Source organism: Gossypium arboreum, chromosome 10 (assembly GCF_025698485.1).
Source record: "Gossypium arboreum isolate Shixiya-1 chromosome 10, ASM2569848v2, whole genome shotgun sequence".
Lineage (NCBI taxonomy): Eukaryota > Viridiplantae > Streptophyta > Magnoliopsida > Malvales > Malvaceae > Gossypium > Gossypium arboreum.
The window spans coordinates 86,074,609-86,099,175 of NC_069079.1; the positions used below are offsets into that span (position 1 = coordinate 86,074,609).

The window sequence follows — 24,567 nt, forward strand, 5'->3', positions numbered from 1 at the left end:
CTTTTCTTTTCTTATTTCAAGCCTACCTTAGTCCTACAACATTCCCTATCAGCCCGAACATTAATCTTGCAAGCCGACCCACAACAATGGCTTTTTAAGTTTAAAATAGTTTCTTAAGAACTTAGAGAGGAGGAAGTGAGTGGAAAAAGTCAAGAGAGTAGTGAGTCTATTCGAGAGGATAAAAGCCAAATGTATGTGATTTTTTTTGAGTGGATTGTGAGATTTTTTGTTGTGAGTTCTTAAAAAAAATGTCACGAAGTCCAAAAAAAAATCCAAATATAGAAGGTGGGTTCCGTCCTATAAGAAACGTTGGAGGAGGTGTGCCAGAGCTTACCCTTCAAGCACTTATACGAGAGATGGAGTGGTTATTTGATCGAAGACTCGAACCAATCAAAGATCTGTTATATCAAGTCAAGACACGAGAACAATGTGAGGCAACTCCAGAAGGGGCAAGACGAGGGCATAATGAAGAAAGTGAGCAAGAAAGTGATAACTAATCTATCTGAAGTGTACGACAATATGGCTGCCAACGACATCGGGCTCCTAGATATCGTGATCATCCAAATGAAAATTTTAAAAATATCAAGATGACAATTCCACCATTCTAAGGTAAGAATGATCCTGAAGCCTATTTGGAGTGGGAAAAGAAGATTGAGCTTATTTTTGAATGCCACAACTATTCGAAGAGTAAAAGGGTGAAGCTTGCGGCTCTTGAGTTTTTTGATTATGTAATTGTATAGTGGGACCAGCTTGTAACGAGTCAAAGGAGAAATGGTGAAAGACCTATTTCTACTTAGGGTGAAATGAAATCAATCATACGAAAACGATTTATTCCTTTATATTACCACCGAGATCTTTATCAATGACTCCAAAACCTACTTAAAGTAATAGAAGCATTGAAGATTATTATAAAAAGATGGAGAAAGTAATGATCCAAGTTGATATCAAGGACGATCGAGAAGCAACAATGGTGAGGTTCCTTGCATGTTTAAACCGGGACATCGTCAACATAGTTGAATTAAAACACTATGTTGAAGTGATGGACATGGTCCATATGGAGATTAAATTTGAGAGACAACTCAAGAGAAAAGGAGTTAGTCGATCCTATGCCAATCCTACTACTAATAAATGGAGCCAAGGAGTGAACAAAACCCCTGTTCGAACAAAGGAGTTGGTTGTAGCAACTAAATCCAATCAGCCCATTGGTAAGTTGAGTCGAAACAAAAACGAGCAAGTGCCAAATTGCACAAGAGACATAAAATGTTTCAATTGCAAGGTCGAGGGTACATAGAAAGCCAATATCCTAATCGACGTGTTATGGTGGTAAGGGCCAAGGTGAAATCGAGTCCGATGAGGAGAATGAAAATGATTCTGAAGTACCATCCAATGATGAAGAAGAAGAAGTAAAATTACCGGTTGAAGGAGAAATCCTTGTGGTGAAGTGAAGCCTTAACGTCCAAACTATTGAAACTGATGAACAAAGGGAGAACATTTTCCACACCCGATGCTACATCCAATGCAAGGTATGTAGTTTAATTATTGACGGTGGAAGTTGTACTAATGTAGCTAGCAACATGCTGGTGGAAAAGCACGGTTTGGCCACAGCCAAACATCCAACTCCATACAAACTATAATGGTTGAATGATGGAGGAAAGCTTAAAGTAACTAAGCAAGTTATGGTAACATTTTCCATCAGGAAGTACCAAGACGAAGTGGTGTGCGATGTAGTTTCCATGCATGTGGGTCATCTCTTTTTGGGGCATCCATGGCAGTTTGATAGGCGCGTGATCTCTAACGATTACACAAATTGGTACACATTCAAGTATCAAGGCAAAAATGTTACTTTAGCCCCGTTGACTCCAAAACAAGTGTATCACGACCAATTGAAATTGAAAGAAAAAGTACAAGAAAAAAAGATTGAAAAAGTGAAAGATAAGAAAAATGAAAAAAAGAAAGGAAAAAGTGAGAGAGAGGAGGTAAAAATATGAGAGGAAGAAGAAAGTTAAAAAGAAAATGAGAGTGGAAAAATGAGTGTGTTTGCGAGGGAAAAAGAAATTCGAAAGTCCTTGTTGATGCGCTAGCCTGTGTTTGTCTTTATGTGCAAAGGCTACTTTTTCAATGCTAACGAACTTGATAACTCTTTAGCTTTGTCTGTTGTTTCATTGCTTCAGGAATTTGAAGACATTTTTCTGGAAGAAGATTCTAGTGGGCTATCTCCTATTCGAAATATTGAACACCAAATTGATTTTATTCCCGGGGCTACAATTCCGAATTGACCAGCCTATCGAAGTAATCCCAAAGAAACTAAGGAGTTACAATGACAAGTTGCTGATTTAATGGAGAAAGGATACATCGGGAGAGTTTAAGTCCATGTTCAGTGCCCGTTCTGTTGGTACCTAAAAAAGATGGCTCGTGGAGAATGTGTGTAGATTGTTGAGCTATCAACAAAATTATTGTCAAATACCGTCATCCAATACCTAGACTTGATGAAATGTTGGATAAGCTTAGTGGTGCAAAATTGTTCTCTAAGATCGATTTGAAAAGCGGCTACCATCAAATTCGCATGTGGAAGGGGGACGAGTGGAAGACCGCGTTCAAAACCAAATACAATTTGCATAAGTGGCTAGTGATGCCATTTGGCCTCACCAATGCTCCAAGCACTTTCATGAGGTTGATGAACCACGTTTTAAGGTCTTTCATTGGTCATTTTTGTGTATTTTATTTTGACGATATTTTAGTTTATGTAAATCTTTATCTGATCATCTTGAACATCTACGTTCTGTTTTGGAAGTTTTATGCTAGGAAGTTTTATATGCAAACCTTAAGAAATGTAAATTTTGTACTAATAAAGCTGTTTTTATAGATTTTGTTGTGAGTGAAAATGGTTTCGAGGTGGATCAAGACAAGATTATAACAATACAAGAATGGCCACGACCGACTAACATCAGCCAAGTTAGAAGCTTTCATGGCCTTGCAAGTTTCTATAGGAGATTTGTGCCAAACTTTAGCATATTTACTGCCCCATTAACTAGAATTATCAAAAAGAATTCCCCTTTTATTTGGTCTGATGAACAAGAATCTGCTTTTGTTAGAATCAAATAGTGTTTAACTAATCCTCCACTTTTATGTTTTCCAGATTTTAACAAAATTTTTGAGGTGGAATGTGATGCGTCTGGTATAGGAATAGGTGCGGTTTTAACGCAAGATGGGTGACCGGTGGCTTATTTTAGTGAGAAATTGAATGGAGCTACACTTAATTATCCTACTATGACAAGGAAATATACGCATTGATACGTGCATTAGAAACATGGCAGCATTATCTTTGGCCTAAAGAATTCATTATACATACAGATCATGAGGCTTTGAAGCATTTGAGAGGAAACCAATTTAAAAAAACGTCACGTAAAATGGGTTGAGTTCCTAGAATCCTTTCCATAAGTCATTAAATACAAGCAAGGTAATGAAAATATTTTTGTGGATGCTTTATCACGAAGGTATGCTCTATTAAATTGTTTGGATGTTAAATTACTTGGTTTTACTTATATAAAGGAATTATATCCTGATGATTCTAACTTTGGAGAAATTTATAAGTTCTATGTATAATGTGCATATGATAGGTACTATCGGTAAGATGGATTCCTATTTTGAGAAAATAAGTTGTGTATTCCCCAAGGATCAACTAGAAACATGCTGGTTCATGAAGCACATAGTGGGGGTTTAATGGGACATTTCGGCATTGCCAAAACTCTGTCTGTTCTTCAAGAACATTTCCATTGGCCGAAGATGAAAGAGATGTGGCTAGAGTGTGTGATCGCTGTATTGCATGCAATAAGGCAAAATCAAGGATTCAGCCACATAGACTTTATAAACCATTACCAATTCTGGAAGCCCCATGGGTGGATATTTCAATGGATTTTGTTTTAGGCCTTCCTAGAACAAAGAATGGAAAAGATTCTATTTTTGTCGTAGCTGATAGGTTTTTAAAAATGGCAGATTTTATTGCATGTAACAAAACTGACGATGCTCTAAATGCCGCTAATTTGTTTTTTAAGGAGATCGTGCATTTACATGGTGTTCCGAGGACAATCGTTTCGGATCGACACACTAAGTTTTTAAGTCATTTTTGGAGGACCTTATGGGGGAAACTTGGAACTAAGCTGTTATTTTCAACAATAGGCCATCCCCAAACTAACAGCCAAACGGAGGTCGTTAATCATGTTTTGTCAACACTACTACGTGCAATTATACGAAAGAATTTGAAGACTTGGGAGGAGTGTCTACCCCACATTGAATTTGCATACAATCGATTGGTACACTCGGCTACTAAGTATTCTTCATTTAAGGTAGTGTATGGATTTAATCCCTTAACTCCATTGGATTTGTTACCTTTGCCTTCTAATAAGTTGGTGCATGTAGATGGAAAGAAAAAGGCAGATTTTGTAAAATAATTGCATCAGCGAGTTAGGATAATATTGAACGAAGAACGGAGCAATATGCTCATCAATTTAACAAAGGTCATAGACGAGTGATATTTGAACCCGGTGAGTGGGTTTGGATTCACATGCGCAAGGAGAGATTCCCTGTTCAACGGCAATCCAAACTTTTGCCATGAGGAGATAAACCTTTTCAAGTCTTGGAAAGGATTAATGATAATGCCTATAAGTAGACTTACCTGGTGAGTATGGGGTTAGTGCTACTTTTAATGTTGTTGATTTATCCCTTTTTGATGTAGGTGACGATTTGGGGACAAATCGCCTTGAATAGGGGAATGATGTGACCTTAGCTCGAAAAGTCACTACCGAACCCATTGAGCTACCACGAGGGCCTATAACTCGGTCACGAGCTAAGAAATTTCAAGATGCATTAGCAAGCTATGTGGATCGAGCTTGGGAAGAGCAAGAAGCCGAATCCAATAGTCATGCTTGGACTAGCCCAATAGATGTCACTTGCAATTTATTGCAAGTTCAGTTTGATTTTTAATAAACTCATCTTAGAGTAATAAATGAGTTGCTGGATTTTAATTTAACTCATATTAGTTTAAATAATTGAGTTAATGAACTTGTTTAAGTTATGCTTCTCTTAAATTATCTAGTTGCTGGAATAATTTAAGATGCATGTGTTTTTAAGTTTTAAGTTCATTTATTTAAGTTGAGTGTTTTATGTATTTAAATGTGTTTAATATGCCTATTTTTAATGTGTTAATTGCAGGTGTCTTTTCAACTGGAAACCGTTACATTAAAGGGCTATTACAAATTGATTAAAAAGACCTTTTGAGTGAATTTCGGTTACATTCAAGGGGAAGCATTATTCTTCATTAAAAAGAGTTGTTATCATCCATTAAAGGGAGCATTATACATCCTTAAATTTGGCAGTAGCCTCTTTCATCTTCCGTAACCGGTTGTTGATTAAAGTGATCACTTCATGAGTTAATTTTTCATTAAAGTTGCTGGTGTCCATTCGGCTGACCAAGGAGATTTCAAAGGTTTTTCCTAAGAATTCAAGACCATTGATTCAGCTGAATTGAAGTGTATTAAAGGTTGGAGTTATTTAGTTCGGCATTCCAAGAGTTTTTGAGCTTTATTTCAGCTCATTATTAGCTCATTAAGATGATCATATGTGACCATTCACTAGATGTCTTTGGTATTATAAATATGTGTAATCAGTCAATTGAAAAGAACCTTTTGCTGAATTTATGCTATATTTGAGTTTTGCGAGTTATCCAATTCTCTTTATTCTTTTGGAACTGATCTGACTTATCAAGCTTTGCTTGTGGCGTCTATCCTTTCCTTGTTAACCAAACTTATCACTTTTCTAAGTGTGGCGTTCAACCTTACCTCTGGTTCCTATCTTGCATAGATAGTGGGTCAAGGTTTTTATGAAACTATCCCTTATCATTTCCACCTATTTCAACCTAAGTGCTTGCCTAAGTTTAGGGTCAACAATCCAATAATTGTTGGTTCACTCCTAAGCCTTAGTCGAATCCTATTCTTTAATTCCATAACCATTTTGAAACCATTCCATTTGAGCCTATCGTTCATAATTTCAAACCACTTTTTGTCAACCGTTCAGATTGACTCAAATTCACGATTGGGCAACATTACGACTCGAATCATCATCAAAATGAGTTCATATCACGTATACTCATTATGAAAGCAATTCATCTAATTGTTTTGTCCAATGACCTCGTTATGTATATGTTACCCTGATATTATCTCATTGAATCCTTTAAGTTAGATTCGTTCACTCAATTCAATCCTATTTTATCTCACTATCATCGTTGTGTCTTCTTAATGATTAATATAATCATTGTCAACAAATAACTATGATAAATTTCTCATTCGAGAACAAACAACCAGTGGCCAAGTTTCATATTTATCAATCCACACAATGTCAATGAGAGGATATCATTAACTCTTTAATTGCACTATGAATTCCAATATTGCTAGTAAAGCCATATCATACACAAGTTATGTACCCAACATACCGGCTATGTGCTAGATCATTTTTAGAGCATAAGCCGTCACTTATATCAAAGCACATGAGTTGCATATGCATTGTTAATGACTAACTCACAAGTGAATTATTTCACAAACGAATTTAGAATTATTTCACCTTGGGTCCAGTCTAGAGTATTATTCTACCAATGAATACATCTATGTCTCTATTCATGGAGTCATCTGCTATGATAGCCAAGACTTGTCATCTCCCAAATTGGAATTGTAGATGACATAATAATCTTTCTCGGTATTTGAATCAAATGTTCACTTCGATTATTTTAAGGATTATGGACTCATTTAGATTATCTACTGAAGTAAGTTGTCTTTCTCGCAATGTAAACATTCTTACAATACCATTTATCTTCTGTTTGAACTTAGACAATCAATAAGCTAATATTTGTTTGTCACAATTTCGCTATACATGCAAAAAATAAAAGAAAGAAATACAAAAGACATAATAGTGAAGTGTGAAATTAATTTTGTAACAGCCCGATTTTGGCCCTAGTCGGAACAGTGGTTTCAAGACCACCAATCCGAAGTTAAAGAAAACACTTTATTAATATTCTAGACTTATAATAAGTTTATACTAGTGCATTAAAATTTGGTGAAATAATTTTAGCATTTGCTTGCTTAATTTCGAAAAATGACTAAATCGCATAAAGTGCAAAAGTCTTAAATTGATAGCCAAGGGTGTTAAATTGTTATGACCATTAATTTGGGAGTCTTTAAAGGGAAAAAAGACCCTTAAATCTTAGCTGGCTGGCCATGGGAGATAAAAATGTTAAAAAGTCAACATTAGGTAATTTGATGACATAATGTATGATATAATAATGCCCTAAGCCTAGCTATCATCTTTTTCTTTCATTCTTTCTTTGTTTCCACCAATTTTTCAGCCATTGTTAGGGGTTTTGAGCTTCAAAAATTTCATCAATTTATTCCTCTTGCAAGTAAGTGATTTTAATGACTTTTCTTGAATATTAATGTAGTTTTGAGACCCTTGAAGCATAAGCTTTCAAATGAGGGTACTATTTTGCAAAATGATTAAGAGTTTAGGGTTTTTTCATGAAAGAATTTGTAATGTTTGCTAATTTTTTATGAAAGAAAATGAGTCTTGGGTGTGTTATAAACAACTTTTGTAAAAGGTGTTAGCATGAAAACATCTAAAAGGATTATTTTGCATAAGTTGTAAAATAGATGATATATGTGTGAAATAGTGAGAATTTGGGGTTACTATAAGAGGAAAAGGAGGTCGACTTGGCTTAAGATATGAAGAAGTTTGATAAAAATTGATTTTCGAGTCTAGGGGAAAAATGGTCATTTTACCGAAGATGTGAATTTTTGATTGCCAAATTTTATTTAGTGACTAAATAAATATACTTTGCTATTATAGATCAAGAAATACCAAATCCCAACTTAGATCGGGGGAAAGCTAAGCAAATCAACAAAATCTACTAGTCGCCACATTTTGTAATCCGAGGTAAGTTGTATATAAATAATACAACTACATTGCTAATGTGTGTGTTGATTTGTATTTGAATTAATATAGCATGAATTGCTTGATTGTGGAATTGAGAAAGTATGATGATAATAGAGATAGTAGACTTCCCGTTTGAACCTAGGAAATAAATTGGATATCCATGTCATGACATATGGGATATTGTGGGCTAGTGTAAGACATGTTTGAGACATGCTTCGGCCACATTATGAGAGCCTGTGTAAGACATGTCTGAGACATGGCATCGGCATCGAGACGAGTGCTAGTGTAAGACATATTTGGGACATGCATCAGCCTCGAGACGTAAGCCAGTGTAAAACATGTCTGGAACATGCATCGGCTACGAGATGATAGTCAGTGTAAGACCATGTTTGGAATATGGCATCGGCACCCTACCCCACGTTTGAGGCTTATAGAATATTTGGTAAAGTTTCAAACGGTTCAATGGTTAGAGATGCAGTTTAAGCTAACGAGTAAGGTATAGTTGTGTTGTGAGTGGTATAGGTACTTATTTGACATGCATGAGATATGAGCTCGATATATGCTATGAGATTTATATGGATAGTGATGAGTAAGTTGTGCTTATGCCCATTTTTGTGTGATGAGCATGTTGATGAATGGTAAACTTACTGTCATATATTTATTTACATGCAAATTACTAAGCTTTATGCTTACTCCCTCTCTTTTCCCATTTTCTTATAGTGACGCTTAAATAGTTCGAGGATTCAACGGATGTTGGAGGCTACGATCACACTATCATCCGAAGCACTCGGTATAGCTAGACTTCTTATTTTTTAGTATGGCATATATATGGCTTAGACTTTATTGTTTTGTGTCCTTGAGAAATTAGCCAAATGTGTGGCTTGGGTTAAATCCTTTCATTTTGTATAAGGCCATAGGTAATGGTCAATATTCATTTTGATATTGTATAGTAAATGTTACTTTTTATGGATGGGTAAATTTGCACAATTCAAATGTTGTCTATTGTGGTTAATTTGACCATATCATGTGCCCTTGTACTGGTATAGAGTGATCTTATGCAGGTTATGTAAATAAGGGTCGCAAAGAGGCTTACTAAGTAGCCTTATTTTGTCCACACAGGTAGGTACATGGGCATGTGTCTAGGTCGTGTGTGACACACGCCAACTCCATGGGCGTGTTGTCCAGCTGTGTGTTCCCTACATGTAAAGTTTGCAAGTCAGTATGCCTGATAGTAAACACACGGGCAGAGACACGACCGTGTGCCTCAGTCGTGTGAAGGGCACGGCCTAAGACATGAGTGTGTGCCTTGGCCGTGTAACCCTTAAGAATTGCTAACATCAAAAATAGAATGTCCAAGTTTTTGCACACGAGCAAGGACACGAGCGTGTCATGGCCGTGTGAAGGACATGGGCTAGGGACACGGGCGTGTCCCAGGCCATGTGAAAACCTTTGTAGGTGTGAATTTAGAATTAATTCTACACGGGTGAGGGACATGGGCGTGTCCCTGTATTGCTTAGGCCGTGTGAGTCACACGAGCCAACAGCACGACCATGTTGATTTGGTCACACGGGCGTGTTACCCTTCCCTCACGGGGGTGTGCCCCTATGTCAAGTGTCATTTTTCTAAAGTTGACTAAAGAATCCGAGTTGATTCTGAATGATTTCTAATGTGTGTTTTGGGCCTCGTAGGCCCATATTAAGGATGTGTTGATAAGATTGAGAAAGCTTTAAATTTGTCCAAGTCTTGGAGACTCAAAATTGGTGGTAAGTATGAGTTTAAGTTAGGCAACGCCTCGTATTCTATCCGGGCGTAGGATATGGGTATGGGGTGTTACAGTTAGTGGTATCATAGCTATGGTTTAGTCGATTCTAGAACTAACCTAGCATGAGTACGAGTCTAGCTATACATGCCATAACTGTATATTGATAGTGTGACAACTTCTGACAATTATAAATTGTATCTTCATATAGTAAATGGATCCCGATAAAGCTAAAGCAGACAACGTGGAGAGTAATGCACCAGTTCCCGTTGAAAAGACTGTGCCAGTCGAGAGTGAGCCCGTGACTATGGGCCAAGGTGGAAGGGCTAGAGAAGTCTATCTCCGAATGATGGATGCTTGGCACATGAAGTTTGTTCGTACGAATCCGAACACTCTACCTCCCCACCTCCTCCGATTCCTCAGTATGCCCTTGCAGCTCTGCAAGGAACAGACTTGTTGAGGAGGAAAAAGCCTTTAGTAGACAAGATTCAGAAGTAAGAGGCCGAGGAATTTTGGGCCAAAATAGATGACGACTCGGAGAGAGCAGAGTTTTGGTTGGAGAATATCATCAGAGTATTTGATGAACTGTCGTGCACACTAGAAGAATGCGTGAAGTGTACGGTGTCACTTCTACAAGACTCAGCCTATCAATGGTAGAATACTCTCGTGTCTGTTGTACCGAGAGAGAGAGTAACTTGAGAATTCTTCCAGGAAGAGTTTTGAAAGAAGTACATTAGCCAGAGATTCATAGACTAGAAAAGGAAGAAATTTTTAGAGCTGAAATAAGGCAGTAAGACAGTGAAGGAATAGGAACATGAGTTTGTGAGACTCAGTAAGTATGCGCGGGAGTCCGTGTCCTCAGAAGCCACCATGTGTAAGACGTTTGAGGATGGTCTTAATGATGATATCTGAGTACTTTTTGGCATTTTAGAGTTAAGGGAATTCGTGGTACTCGTTGAGAGAGCATGCAAAGCAAAAGAGTTAATTAAATAGAGGAGAAAAGCGACTATTGAGTCGCGTGATTCAATGAAAAGATAGATGGGGAAATCGCATTAGTACTCATCTAAGAAATCTAAGGAATTCACTACTCGATCAAATGCTTTGGTGGAGTTCTAGAATAGAAACAAGAACCAGTAGAACACGGCCTCTAGAGCTCAGACCACTTCTGTCGCGAATGTCGGCAGTGCTCGACCAAATAGGCCAGAATGTTCGCAATATGGTAGGCACCATTTCGGTGAGTGCCGAGGTAAACAAAAAGGGTGCTTCCAATGTGGGTCACTGGATCATTTCATTCGAGACTGTCCCAAGCTAGATGAAAAAGATAAAAAGCAAGAAGTGAGAGCAAGTAGTGCTACTTTGAAGGGTAGACCAAAAAAAAACCTTGGAAGCGGGGCTACCAGCAGAGGTGTGTCAAGAGATGCTGCAGTGAGGTCCGAGGGTAGAGCGCCTGCAAGGACTTATACTATTTGTGCCCGTGAAGAGGCAGAGTCTCTTGACAAGATTATGGGTACCTTCTCTATCCATGATATGTCTGTTGTTGCTTTAATTGAACCGAGGTCTACCCACTCTTATATTTTTATGGAATTGATATCCCGTATGAACATGCTAGTAGAGTCCACTAAAATTGTGATAAAAGTGTCCAACCCTTTAGGCAGACATGTGCTTGTTGACCAAGTGTGTAGAAATTATCCTTTAACGATTAAAGGTCATTGTTTTCCGGCTAACTTGATGTTATTGTCGTTTAATGAATTTGATGTAATCCTTGGGATGGATTGGTTGACCTCTCATAGTGTTGTAGTGGACTGTGGGAGGAAAGTTATTGAGTTGAAATGTGCAGATGGGAATGTTCTTCGGGTTGGACCAGATGAATCGGATAAATTGTCTGTAATGATGTCGTATTTGACTGTTGAGAAATATTTGAGAAAAGGATATGAGGCGTATTTCGTTTTTGTGTTAAATACTCAAGTGTCTGAGTCGAAGATTGAATCGGTACCAGTGGTTTGTGAGTTTATAGATGTGTTTCCAGAGGAGTTACCCGAATTACCTCCAACTAAGGAAGTTGAATTTGGCATTGAGTTGGTCCCTAGTGTAATACCTATCTCGATCGCTCCGTATAGGATGGCTCCAACAGAATTGAAAGAGTTGAAGGTACAGCTGCAAGAGTTAACAGATAAGGGCTTTGCGAGATTGAGCTATTCACTGTGGGGTCCGCTGGTACTTTTTGAGAAAAAGAAAAACGGATCGATGAGGTTATGTATCAACTATAGACAGCTGAACAAGGTAACTGTGAAAAACAAGTATCCTTTGCTAAGGATCGATGATTTGTTCGATCAGTTGAAGGGAGCCACCATGTTTTCTATGCTTGATTTGAGGTCTAGCTACTATCAATTAAGAGTTAAGGAGCAAGATGTACCGAAGACTGCATTTCGGATGAGGTACGGGCATAATAAGTTCCTCGTCGTGCCTTTTGGTTTGACAATGTGCCGGCGGTGTTTATGGATTTGACGAACCGTATTTTTTGGTCGTATTTGGATAAGTTTGTAGTGGTCTTTATCGACGACATACTGATTTACTCGCGTGATGAGGGTGAACATGCGGAGCATCTTACCACGATTTTACAAACTTCGAGAGATAAGTAGCTATACGCCAAATTCAGTAAGAGTGAATTTTGGCTTAGAGAGGTTGGGTTCTTAGGACATATCGTGTCGGGAGATGGGATTAGAGTTGACCCATGCAAGATCTCAGATATTGTTGAGTGGAAACCGCTGAGGAATGTGACAGAGGTTCGATGCTTTTTGGGTTTGGTCAGATACGATAGACGGTTTGTAAATGGATTCTCTATGATAGCTACTCCAATGACAAGGCTACTGCAAAAAGATGTCAAGTTCAAATGGATAAAAAACTGCCAGCAGAGTTTTGAGAAATTAAAGGCTTTGTTGATTGAAGCCCCAGTGTTAGTGCAAGGAATATTGATGCGTGATATTCGTGACAGGTTTTAAATATTTATAATGAATCATTCTTGAAACTAACTATTATCACGATGAAGGCAAGTGTACCTATCAAACAGTAGTATAGTTTTAGCAAGACCGAATTGTCGAACCCAAAGAAACTAAAAGTACTAGTAACGACTGTCTTTTTATTATCTAGCCTAAGAATAATGGGGTTTGTTTTAACTAACTAATTAACTAAACTAAGGATTCACAGAAAATAGAATTGGGGAATTACTTTTGGAAAAAAGATTGAATTAAGACAATACCTAAGGAAAAATCCACCTAGACTTCACTTATTATTTGACTCTGAATCGGACGATTTATTCATTTGACTTGATCCGTAGAAATCCCTAAGTTATATTATTATCCTTCTAGAGACTAACAACGTCTAACCCTAGGTTGAATAATTGAAATCTCTTTCTAATTAACTCCCTAGGGTTGCATTAACTCGATCTATAGATCCCCCTATTAGGTTTCACCCTAATCTGGCAAAATCTTGTCACCCTATCTCTAGGCGCGCAACCAACTCCGCTTAATTATGAAAAATGTACTCTTAGACAGGGTCTATTCCTCCTCTGAATAAGAGCTTAACTTGAATCAATATCCTGGAATATCAAAACAAGAATTAAGAACACATAATTAAGAACAAGTCAAATATTTATCATACAATTCAGATAATAATAACAAGATCTATCTTAGGTTTCATTCCCCTTATGTATTTAGGGGCTTTAGCTCATAACTAAAAAGGTAAACATCTCAGAAGAATAATGAATACAAAACATAAAGAAAAACCCAAAATCTTGAAGGGAAATTGAGGGGAGATCTTCAGTCTTAATGATGAATCCAGTTTCTGAGATGGATCAATCGGCTTTCCTTGAGCAGTTCTCTACTTCCTCCTCCGTGTCTCATTTTCCTCCTCCACTAGGGTGTATTTATAGGCTTTAGAATGCCTAAGAACCCTCAAAATTGGCCTTTTTCTGAATTGGACTAAACTTGGGCTCAGTAGGAACACGCCCGTGTGTGATTGCTTAACGCCATAGTCAAGCCTGTTAAATAGGCACAGGCGTGTAGTCCACCCGTGTAAGACGTGCTTCGATTCTGCCAAATTGACATGACCGTGTGGTCTACCCATGTGAGGAGGTCCAGGCCATGTTAATTTTGTACGTTGGCCCACTTTCTCTGTTTTTGGCCCGTTTCTCGTTCTTTTCACTCTCCTATGCTCACCTAAGTATAAAATAGGAAATTAAGGCATTAGAAGCATCGAATTCACCAATTTTAAGGAAAAATTATCCATAAAATGTGCTAAGCATGGGATAAAAATATGTATGAATTACGGTTTATCAAATACCCCTACACTTAAGCATTTGCTTATCCTCAAGCAAAGTCCTCAACTCACAATCAAAATAAATTCTTCTCAACTTATAATTTTTATCGATAATATCTCAAAATAATTCATAGGTAATCATACATTGAAAATTCAACTGAAAGAATATCAAAGTTTCAAACATTCCAAATTGAGCATTTTATCATGAAAACATAGGTGTCTCCTCTAATTTATGTAATTACCTTTAATTCAAAATATCACAAAGTTTCACATCCTCACTAAAGATTCACTCAAATCACTCGAGGTGTTTAAGGACAATAAATAAAGCACTCAATAGTCAATAATGAAGAGTCATTACCATAAGCTTGCATGAAAATCAAATCTCCACCACTATTAATTGAGATGAAACATCAATCAAAAGGTCTTTAGAGGGTTGTAACGTGGCTTTGGTTAAAGGGTGTGGTCACAAGCTGAAAGAAAGGGTTAGAATCGAGATTGAATTGAAAAATTGCCTAACTAGAAAAATGACTAGTCATCAATTGCGTACAACAGAGCTTTTTCTTAGAATATGAAATTCAACTTCTTTAGCTCAAAAGATCACTACTACTAATATATAAACATGTATTTTTTTTAAGAACAAGTCAAATTACAAAAAAGAATAAAACATAGCTAAGCAATTATTCCAACTCAAATCTTGACAAAAATAGGGATCAAATTAATTTAGGGGATATCAACAATAATGAGTTATGGGTTAATATCGAGGGTAAATCAATGAATGGGTTGTTAGGCTCAAGGGGGTTCACTAAGGGTTAATTGTGAAGGTAGGCTTTTATGGAGTGAATGAGTTAAACCTAAGTGTCTTTATCATTTTGACATATCAAATCAAATAGTGTGGTCTTGACATGCATAATCAAGCAAGTTCTAGAATAACAATTCAATACTGACGCACTCATAATGAAAGTGAGCATGAAAGAAATAATAGATGCTCTAAAGGCTCAAAATCTCACAAAAATTATGGCTTGTTGATGTTTAAACTTGTGAATTCCAACTCAAGATAATACCTAAGCTTAGGGAAACAACCTAAAAGTTTTTTATTTTTCAAAAATCAACTTATCATGCTTGATTCCCTAATGTCTTAAAGTTTGAACCCTCAATGCATAAATGCCTAAGTTTTAATTCAAGATATATCAATAAAAGTCATAAATCAATCAAAGTTTGTCCTAAGCATGACATGAGAGCTTTTCAAGAGAACAAGGCAATCATTCAGGGATTTTTCTGATAGTGAAATGAATACCCCCTACACTTAAGATGTACATTGCCCTCAATGTACAAAGATAGATATGTAGAAAAGAATATAAATATAAGAAAGGGAGAGAAGTGAAACTTCCTGAGTGATGAATGGATTTCCTTGAACTGGAGTTTTGGAGAATAATAGGCGTGAGGGTGGAGGAGGATACTCCGGCGGTGGTAGGGGATCATTAGTCCATAAGTCCTGCGCCAAAAGAATATTATATCTGAAGTTGGTTATGGTCATGGTCGAGCAGGACATGGTAGTCGTAGAGAACCGTTCTAGTGGAGTTTCGAGTCCCTGAGTAATAATGAGCTTTGGAGCTCTTTATAACTATGATAGAATCAGGAACACTTTTAGAATATATATAAGGAAGAATAATTACTCGATAGGAAATAGCTGAAATTCAAAATTGTTAAATAAAAATTATAAAACCTAATAAAAATAAGCTTAAAGAAAAATAAAAAGTAGTCCTAAAGTAGAATAAAAGTAAAAACATAAAATAATAAACAAAATTTTTTAAACATCTTCATCGTTAGATGGTTCGCGAGGTAGGGGTGGCGATGAGATGTGGAAGTGCTGACAAATCTGGTGTAGTGTAGCATCAATGTGATCAAAGCGCTGAAAACATTGCTGCTCGAATCGAGTTAGGCGCTCAGAGATGTCAGCGTATAAAGTCGCCGCATGAACTGGACAAGAGGGCGGTGGTGGCTGAGACGGTAGGTCCTCGTGACATGGAGGGACATCATCAGTAATGTCCTCAAGGGCCTCCTCCTCGGCTAATTGGGCGAGGCGATACTGAGGAGGGTGGATTCCTCTAGGCTTCTCGATCATCCTCATATGTAACATGCTCGAGATGCCTTGTGGAGACATCTGGCCAATGAGAGTGACGGAGGATGATAGGGCCGCTGTGTTGAGGAGCCCGAAGTGACGTGCTAGTCGAGTCACGTAGGGGCCAATAGAGATGACCCCCGTCCGATGCCGCTCCGTCTAGTGGCGAATGACGAGGGCAATAAAGTAGGCAAGGTTGAAGACGTGCCCGTTTGCCATGCTCCATAGAAAGTAGGCGTCGTGAGTATTGACGATGCTGGTGCTCTCTCGCTGGCCTGTCAATGTGTAGGCCAAGATGGCGTGTAAGTACCTCAAGGATGGAGAGAGAGTCGATGCCTTGGAATGGCTAGAATCGTAGGTGGCCGAACCAGGGACCAAGGCGTCCCAGCACTTTGAGGGAGAGCGGTGGATGTGGCAGTGGAAAGCGTCGAGGTCGTTCTCATCCCTAAACTCCTCTGTATATAGACCCAAAGTAATACCGAACTCGAGAACATTCAACTGGCGGACTAAACTGCTGAGATGAAACTGGACTGTTCCAGGATCATCAAAGTTGGTCATGACGTCTCGAACATGGAATGTCGAGAAAAGTTCAAGTGTGAGCTCAAGGTACGTCGGTTCAATAATCACAAAGAAGAGGTCTCATGGATTGGTTTTCAAGAGTACTCATACATCGTTAGCCAACTGGACTTGTTCAAGCGTGGTCCAGTCAATTCAGTGGCCCACACCTAAAGGTCGGGCCCGTAGAATCTGAAACAATTCCTCCTGATTACCTGGTGGAAATTAGAGGAAGGGGTGTCGAATTTCCGAAGTGGGGCCTGAAGAAGATGATGCCCCTTTCCATTTTTTCGAAGTGGGGGCTATGGTTTTCTTCCCACGTGAGCTTGATATGGTATACCTGCAAGCAAAACCATAAATTCATTTTGATGATTGGAAAAGGTAAAATGTAGACAAATTAAACAAGGAAAAGGTCATAAATAATTTCAGGCACAACTACTAATACTAACAGACCTAACCAAAACAATAAATTTTATGGCATAATGTCATGGTATTAATAGGAAAATCAAAATGACAAAGAGCTTGATGGAAATGTAAAAAGCATGAATGTATGTAAAAAGTATGAATGTATCACAATGCATGGATTATAATGGAAAAGAATAATAAGCAAATGAATATTAACTTAGAATACGTAAATGAGGCTTGAGAAATCATGAAGTAAAAAAGAAAAATGACACATGAAATAAATGGTAGCTAATCTAAAAATGGAACTTGAATGATAGCAAAATGGAAATAGTGTGGGATAAATGAAGATTAACATGATAACTAGCATTAGAACTAAGTAAAATAAAAGAGAAAAGAGTAAAAAAATGCTAAAAAGATGAGAATGGACGTCAAAAATGGAGTTGGAAGCGATGCATGGGCGTGGCAGGGAGGCCGTGTGGACTTGCAGCGGCTAGGGTTAGGGATTTTGGGTGAAGAAGATGATGAATAGTGAAGGGTATTTATAGATTTTGGGACACACGGCTAGGGGACATGCCCATGTTCCCCAATTTTTGCCCATGTGATTCGCGAATTTTGAATTTGGGCGCTTCTGACATGTTACCCATGCCCGTGTTCCTTGGGTGTGTGGGTGCACACGGTCGTGTCTGTCTTCGTTGGCTTCTCCCAAGCCTGTGTACATAGGCCCACGCCCGTGTTAATTTGACAGGTTCGGCCACGATTTCCAGGCACAGGCGTGTCACACGTCCGTATTGTTTTGGCAGGTTCGCCCACGGCCATGTCGTATGGCTGTGGTAATTTATCGTAGCCCGTGCTGGGGAAAATCTTTGCCCTGTTTCCACACGGTTCTAAGCACGCCCATGTGCTTGGCCGTGTCTATGTGGTAAACCTGTATTCAAGAGCTCCGTTAGTAAGTTAGGTGTTAAACACTAAAATTTAAAGAAGTTAATACAGTTAGTGCTCGGGTTGCCTCCCGAGAAGCGCTTATTTATAGTCTAAGCTCGACTTACCTCTCCATTAAATGGTCATGGTGGTTCGAGGAATTTATACTCCTCATTCTTGCTGTGAATCTCATCAAAATAAGGTTTTAGGCGGCTATTGTTTACCTTAAAAGTGCCAAACTTGGGATGAATTATCTCGACTGTACTGAATGGGAAAATGCTAAGTACCGTAAGAGGGATTTCTTCATTCAGTTTGGTAGTGACAATGTGAGGATCTACGGTATGTAATAAAACTGTATCTCCAACCTTAAGTTGATTTGAAAAGGTATTGAACTTGTTCTGGCGTAGTTTTGGTTTATCGTGTGTTCTCGGTTTATGTGTCCGCCATTCATCTAACTTCTCGATTCGTAGCCTTCATTCTTCATGAATAGGTCCTCTACTATTGCTTGAAAATAGCTCATGTACTTTCTTCGAACTCATTTCCTGCAAAGTAGGTTACACCATATTGTTAGTTTTAGTAGAATGGTTTAGACAATCACCTTCAATTTTTGATGTGTTGCCGGAATTGCGAGCTTGAAGGGTGATTGTTTTGTCTTCCACACGAAGTGTGAGCTCACATGTGCCAACATGAATAATCGTTCTAGCAGTCGCTAAAAAGGGCCTTCTTAAAATCAAAGGAGTGTTGCTATCCTCCTCTATGTCTAGAACAACGAAGTCAACAGAAAATATAAATTTATTGATTTTAACTAGCACATATTCAATAATACCTTTAGGAAATCTTATAGTTTTATCTGCTAATTGAATGCTCATCCTAGTCTATTTGGGTTTCTCAAGACCTAGTTGTTTAAACATTTTGTAAGGCATGACGTTAATACTAGCCCCTAAATCAACTAATGCTTTATTAACATCTAAACTACCAATTAAGCAAGGAATTGTAAAACTCCCTGGATCTTTCAATTTGTTGGGTAGTTTATTCTATAGAATAGCTGAGCAAACTGCATTTAGCTTCACATGTGAAGCCTCATCCAACTTTCGCTTATTTGCTAAAAACTCCTTTAAAAATTTTATTGCATTTGGCATCTGCGATAGAGCTTCAATAAACGGTAAGTTAATATGTAATTTTTTTAAGAGTTTAAAGAATTTACCAAATTGTTCATCTGAATGGTCTTTCCTTGTCACATTAGGGTATGGCACACGAGGTTTGTATTCTATACCTACCGATTTTTGCTCATTATGGTCTACCTCACCTTTACCTTTGCTTATCTCAGTTTCTTGTGTTGGTTCTGGTTCAGGTGTGACTAACCCTTCCTCATCTTGACTAGTAATCACGTTGAGTTGCTCCCTTAGGTTAGATTCTATATTGCTTGGCAAGCTACCTTGTGGTCAATCAAAAATCAATTTGGCAAGCTGTCCAATCTGAGTTTCGAGCCCTTGGATCGATGCTTGTTGATTTTTGAGTGTTACCTCAGTATTCTGAAAACGAGTTTTTGACACCAAGATGAATTTGGTTAGCATCTCCTCAAGGTTCAGCTTCTTTTCTTGCTGGTAAGGTGGTTGTTGAAAGCCTGGAGGATGTTGTGGCCTTTGATTTCCTTGACCGCCCCACGAGAAATTGGGATGGTTCCTCCAACCTGCATTATAAGTGTTACTATATGGGTTATTTTGGGATCTAGAGTTATTGTTACCCATATATTGGACTTGTTCCTCCTCGATGCTAGGGTTGAAGGGTTGATACTCTGTGCATGCTCCTCCTCCATTCGAATCACACCTCATCACTGGATGTACCTGAGTAGAACCACACAAACCATCAATCTTTTTATTTAAGAGTTCTACTTGGTTAGATAGTATAGTAACCGCGTCGAGGTTGAAAACACCTGCTGCTTTCATCGACTTTTTCTCATAACTTGCCACTGATAGTTATTCAGTGACATCTCCTTAATAAATTTGTAAGCCACCTTAGGTTTTTTATTATTGATAGTTCCTCCAGCGGCTGCATCAATCATCTGCCGAGTCGAAGGATTCAGGCCATTATGAAACGTTTGAACCTGTAGCAAAAGCGCTAACCCATGGTGAGGGCATCTTCTCAAAAGGTCCTTGTATCTCTCCCATGCATCGTAGAGTGTTTCTAAATCCATCTGCACAAAAGTAGAGATATCATTACGTAATTTGGCTGTGTTTAGCCGGTGGAAAATATTTTAATAAAAATTTTTTGGTCATTTGTTCCCAAGTAATGATTGCCCCTCGTGGTAACAAGTTCAACCATTATTTAGCCTTATTTCTTAACTAAAAGGGAAACAACCGAAGGTGAATGGCATCATCAGAAAGGCCATTGATTTTAAATGTATCGCAAAATTCTAGGAAATTTTCCAAGTGAGCATTGGGATCCTTGTCCTTCAAACCATAAAACTGAACAAACTGTTGTATCATTTGAATTGTGTTAGGTTTCAGTTCAAAATTGTTTGCAGCAATAGCAGGTCTAACTATACTTGACTCAGTTCTTGTTAAATTAGGTTTAGCACAATCATACATAGTGCGTGGAGCATGATTTTGATTAACAGCAATTGCAGGAGGTAGCAGATTTTCTTAGTTTTCAGCCATCTCCTCGGTTGGAATTTGAATATCGTCCTCTTACTCGTTCTCTTTGTATCTTAAGCTTCACCTTATTTCTCTTCGGTTTCTGTGAACTGTACGATCAATCTCACTGTCAAAAAATAATAGTCCTGACGGGTTTCTTCTAGTCATAAACTATAAAAAAAACCTGCCAGAAAAAAATAAATGAAGAATTAGAAAATAAAGTAAAAATTTAAATTGCAATAAAAGTAAAATGGCTAAAGTAATAAAAATCGAGTGTTCCTAATATCTTAGTTCCCCGGCAACGGTACCAAAAACTTGATGTGTGGTATTCGTGACAGGTTTTAAATATTTATAATGAATTGTTCTTGAAACTAACTATTATCACGATGGAGGCAAGTGTATCTATCAAATAGTAGTATAGTTTTAGTAAGACCGAATTGTCAAACCCAAAGAAAGTAAAAGTACTAGTAATGACTGTCTTTTTATTATCTAGCCTAAGAATAATGGGGTTTGTTTTAACTAACTAATTAACTAAACTAAGGATTCACAGAAAATAGAATTGGGGAATTACTTTTGGAAAAACGATTGAATTAAGACAATACCTAAGGAAAAATCCCCTAGACTTCACTTATTATTTAACTCTGAATCGGACGATTTATTCATTTGACTTGATCCGTAGAAATCCCTAAGTTATATTATTATCCCTCTCGAGACTAACAACGTCTGACCCTAGGTTGAATAATTGAAATCTCTTTCTAATTAACTCCCTAGGGTTGCATTAACTCGATCTATAGATCCCCTTATTAGGTTTCACCCTAATCCGGCAAAATCTTGTCACCCTATCTCTAGGCGCACAACCAACTCCGCTTAATTATGAAAAATGTACTCTTAGACAGGGTCTATTCCTCCTCTGAATAAGAGCTTAACTTGAATCAATATCCTGGAATATCAAAACAAGAATTAAGAACACATAATTAAGAACAAGTCAAATATTTATCATACAATTCAGATAATAATAACAAGATTTGTCTTAGGTTTCATTCCCTTTAGGTATTTAGGGGTTTTAGTTAATAACTAAAAAGGTAAACATCTCAGAAGAATAATGAATACAAAACATAAAGAAAAACCCAAAACTCTTGAAGGGAAATTGATGGGAGATCTTCTGTCTTGATCATGAATCCAGCTTTTGAGATGGATCAATCGACTTTCCTTGAGCAGTTCCCTGCTTCCTCCTCCGTGTTTCCTTTTCCTCCTCCTCTAGGGTATTTATAGACTTTAGAATGCCTAAGAACCCTCAAAATTGGCCTTTTTCCAAATTGGACTAAACTTGGGCTTGGTAGGAACACGCCCGTGTGTAATTGTTTAAGGCCGTGGTCAAGCCTGTTAAATAGGCACGGGCGTGTGGTCCACCCGTGTGAGTCGTGCTTCAATTCTGCCAAATTGACACAGCCGTGTGGTCTGCCCGTGTGAGGAGGTCCAAGCCGTGTTGATTTCATATGTTGGCCCATTTTCTCCATTTTTGGCCCTTTCTCGTTCTTTTCACTCTCCTATGCTCACCTAAGTATAAAACATGGAGTTAAGGCATTAGAAGCATCAATTCACCAATTTTACGGAAAAATCATCTATAAAATGTGCTAAGCATGGGATAAAAATATGTATGAATTACAGTTTATCAAATATGTGATATATAGAGACGCCTCCTTAAATGGTTTAGGGTATGTACTTAAGCAAGAAAGTAAGGTTATAGCTTACGCTTCGAGACAGTTAAAGCCTCATGAGAAAAACTACTCGACGCACGATTTAGAGTTGGCCGCCATCGTGTTTGCATTGAAAATTTGGAGACATCATTTGTATGGCGAGAAATGTCGAGTATTTACCGATCATAAAAGTCTCAAATATTTGATGACTCAGAAGAAGTTGAACCTACGACAACGACGATGGTTAAAGCTAATAAAGGACTATGAGTTGATAATTAACTATCACCCGGGAAAGTCAAATGTAGTTACCGGCACTTTGAGTAGAAAGTCATTGTTTGCCTTGAGAGTCATGAATACTCAGTTGACTGTGTCTAATGATGGTTCGATTCTATCAGAGTTGAGAGCTAGACTGACATTTCTACAAGAGAACCGTGAAGCTTAGAAAGGTGATAAGGAGTTGCAAGCTAAGATGGCTTACTACGAGACGAGAAAAGAATCTGAATTTCGTATTAGTACCAATGGGTGTATAATGTTCAGCGGTAGAGTTTGTGTACCCAAGGACAATGAGGTTATTCAAAAGATTTTACGAGAGGCATATAGTAGTTTCTTGTCTATCCACCCAGGTAGTGTAAAAATGTACAACGACCTGAAGAAAATGTACTGGTGGTCGGGAATGAAAAGAGACATTTCAGACTTCATTTCCAAGTGTCTTGTGTGTTAGAAAGTGAAGGCTGAACACCAAGTGCCTTCGGGTCTACTTCAGCCTATCACGGTCCCCGAATGGAAGTGGGATCAGATTACTATAGATTTTGTGACGGGTTTGTCGATAACCTCGAAGAAAAAGGATGTTGTTTAGGTTATTGTAGATAGGCTAACAAAGTTGGCACATTTTATACCAGTGCGTACCGACTACTCCCTTGAGAGATTGGCTGACTTATACGTTTCTGAGATTGTGAGACTACACGGGGTGCCCTTATCGATTATTTCGGATAGGGAACCAATATTTACCTCAAGGTTTTGAAAAAAGTTACAAGAAGCATTGGGAACAAAGATGAGCTTTAGCACGGCATTTCACCTGCAAACCGACAGTCAGTCAGGAAGAGTGATTCAGATTTTAGAAGACATGTTGCGGTGTTGTGTTCTCGAGTTTCAAGGTAGTTGGGAAAGGTACTTACCATTGGTTGAATTCACCTACAACAATAGTTATCAGTCAAGTGTGAAAATGGTGACTTATGAGGCTTTATATGGGCAAAAGTGTCGAACGCCCTTATATTAGACCGAGCTCAAAGAGAGTCAAATTCATGGGGTCGATTTAGTCAAGGAGATTGAAGAGAAAGTTAAAGTGATTCATGATTGTTTGAAGACCGCCTCGGATAGGTAGAAATCCTACGAGGATTTGAAACGGAAAAAGATCAAATTTCAAGTTGGTGATCGAGTGTTTTTGAAAGTATCCCCATGGAGAAAAGTTCTCATATTTGGTAGAAGAGGCAAGTTGAGTCCTCGTTTCATAGGACCTTATGAGGTTATCGAAAGAGTAGGGCCTGTGGCCTATTGATTAGCTTTACCTTTAGAATTGGAAAAGATTCACGATATGTTTCATGTGTCCATGTTGCGTTGATATAGATCAGACCCTTCGCATGTGATTGCACCAACAGAGGTTGAGATTCATCCGGACATGACTTATGGCGAAGAGCCAGTCAAGATTTTGGCTTGAGAAGCCAAAAAATTGAGGAATAAGAGTATATCACTCGTGAAATTTTTGTGGCATATACATGGAGTCAAGGAAGCCACATGGGAACTTGAGGAAACCATGAGAGATTAATACCCGAACTTATTCACCGGTAAGATTTTCGGGGACGAAAATCTCTAAGGGGAGAATTGTAACAGCTCGATTTTGGGCCTAGTCGGAACAGTGGTTTAGGGACCACCAATCCGAAGTTAGGGAAAATATTTTATTAATATTTTAGACTTATAATAAGTTTATATTAGTGCATGGAAAATTTGGTGAAATAATTTTAGCGTTTGCTTACTTAATTTCGAAAAATGACTAAATCGCATAAAGTGCAAAAGTCTTAAATTGATAGCTAAGGGTGTTAAATTGTTATGAACCTTAATTTGAGGGTCTTTAAAGGGCAAAAAGACCCTTAAATCTTAGCTGGCTGGCCATCAGAAATAAAAATGTTGAAAAGTCAA

General features: G+C 38.0%; 1 non-coding gene across 1 annotated transcript; it reads left to right on the plus strand.

Annotated features, from left to right (window-relative positions):
- The first annotated feature begins 20,164 nt into the window (after window positions 1–20,164).
- LOC128283082 (small nucleolar RNA R71) lies at window positions 20,165–20,271 on the plus strand. The gene has a single exon (XR_008273424.1). It is a non-coding gene; the product is annotated as a small nucleolar RNA R71 (small nucleolar RNA).
- Window positions 20,272–24,567: the final 4,296 nt, after the last annotated feature.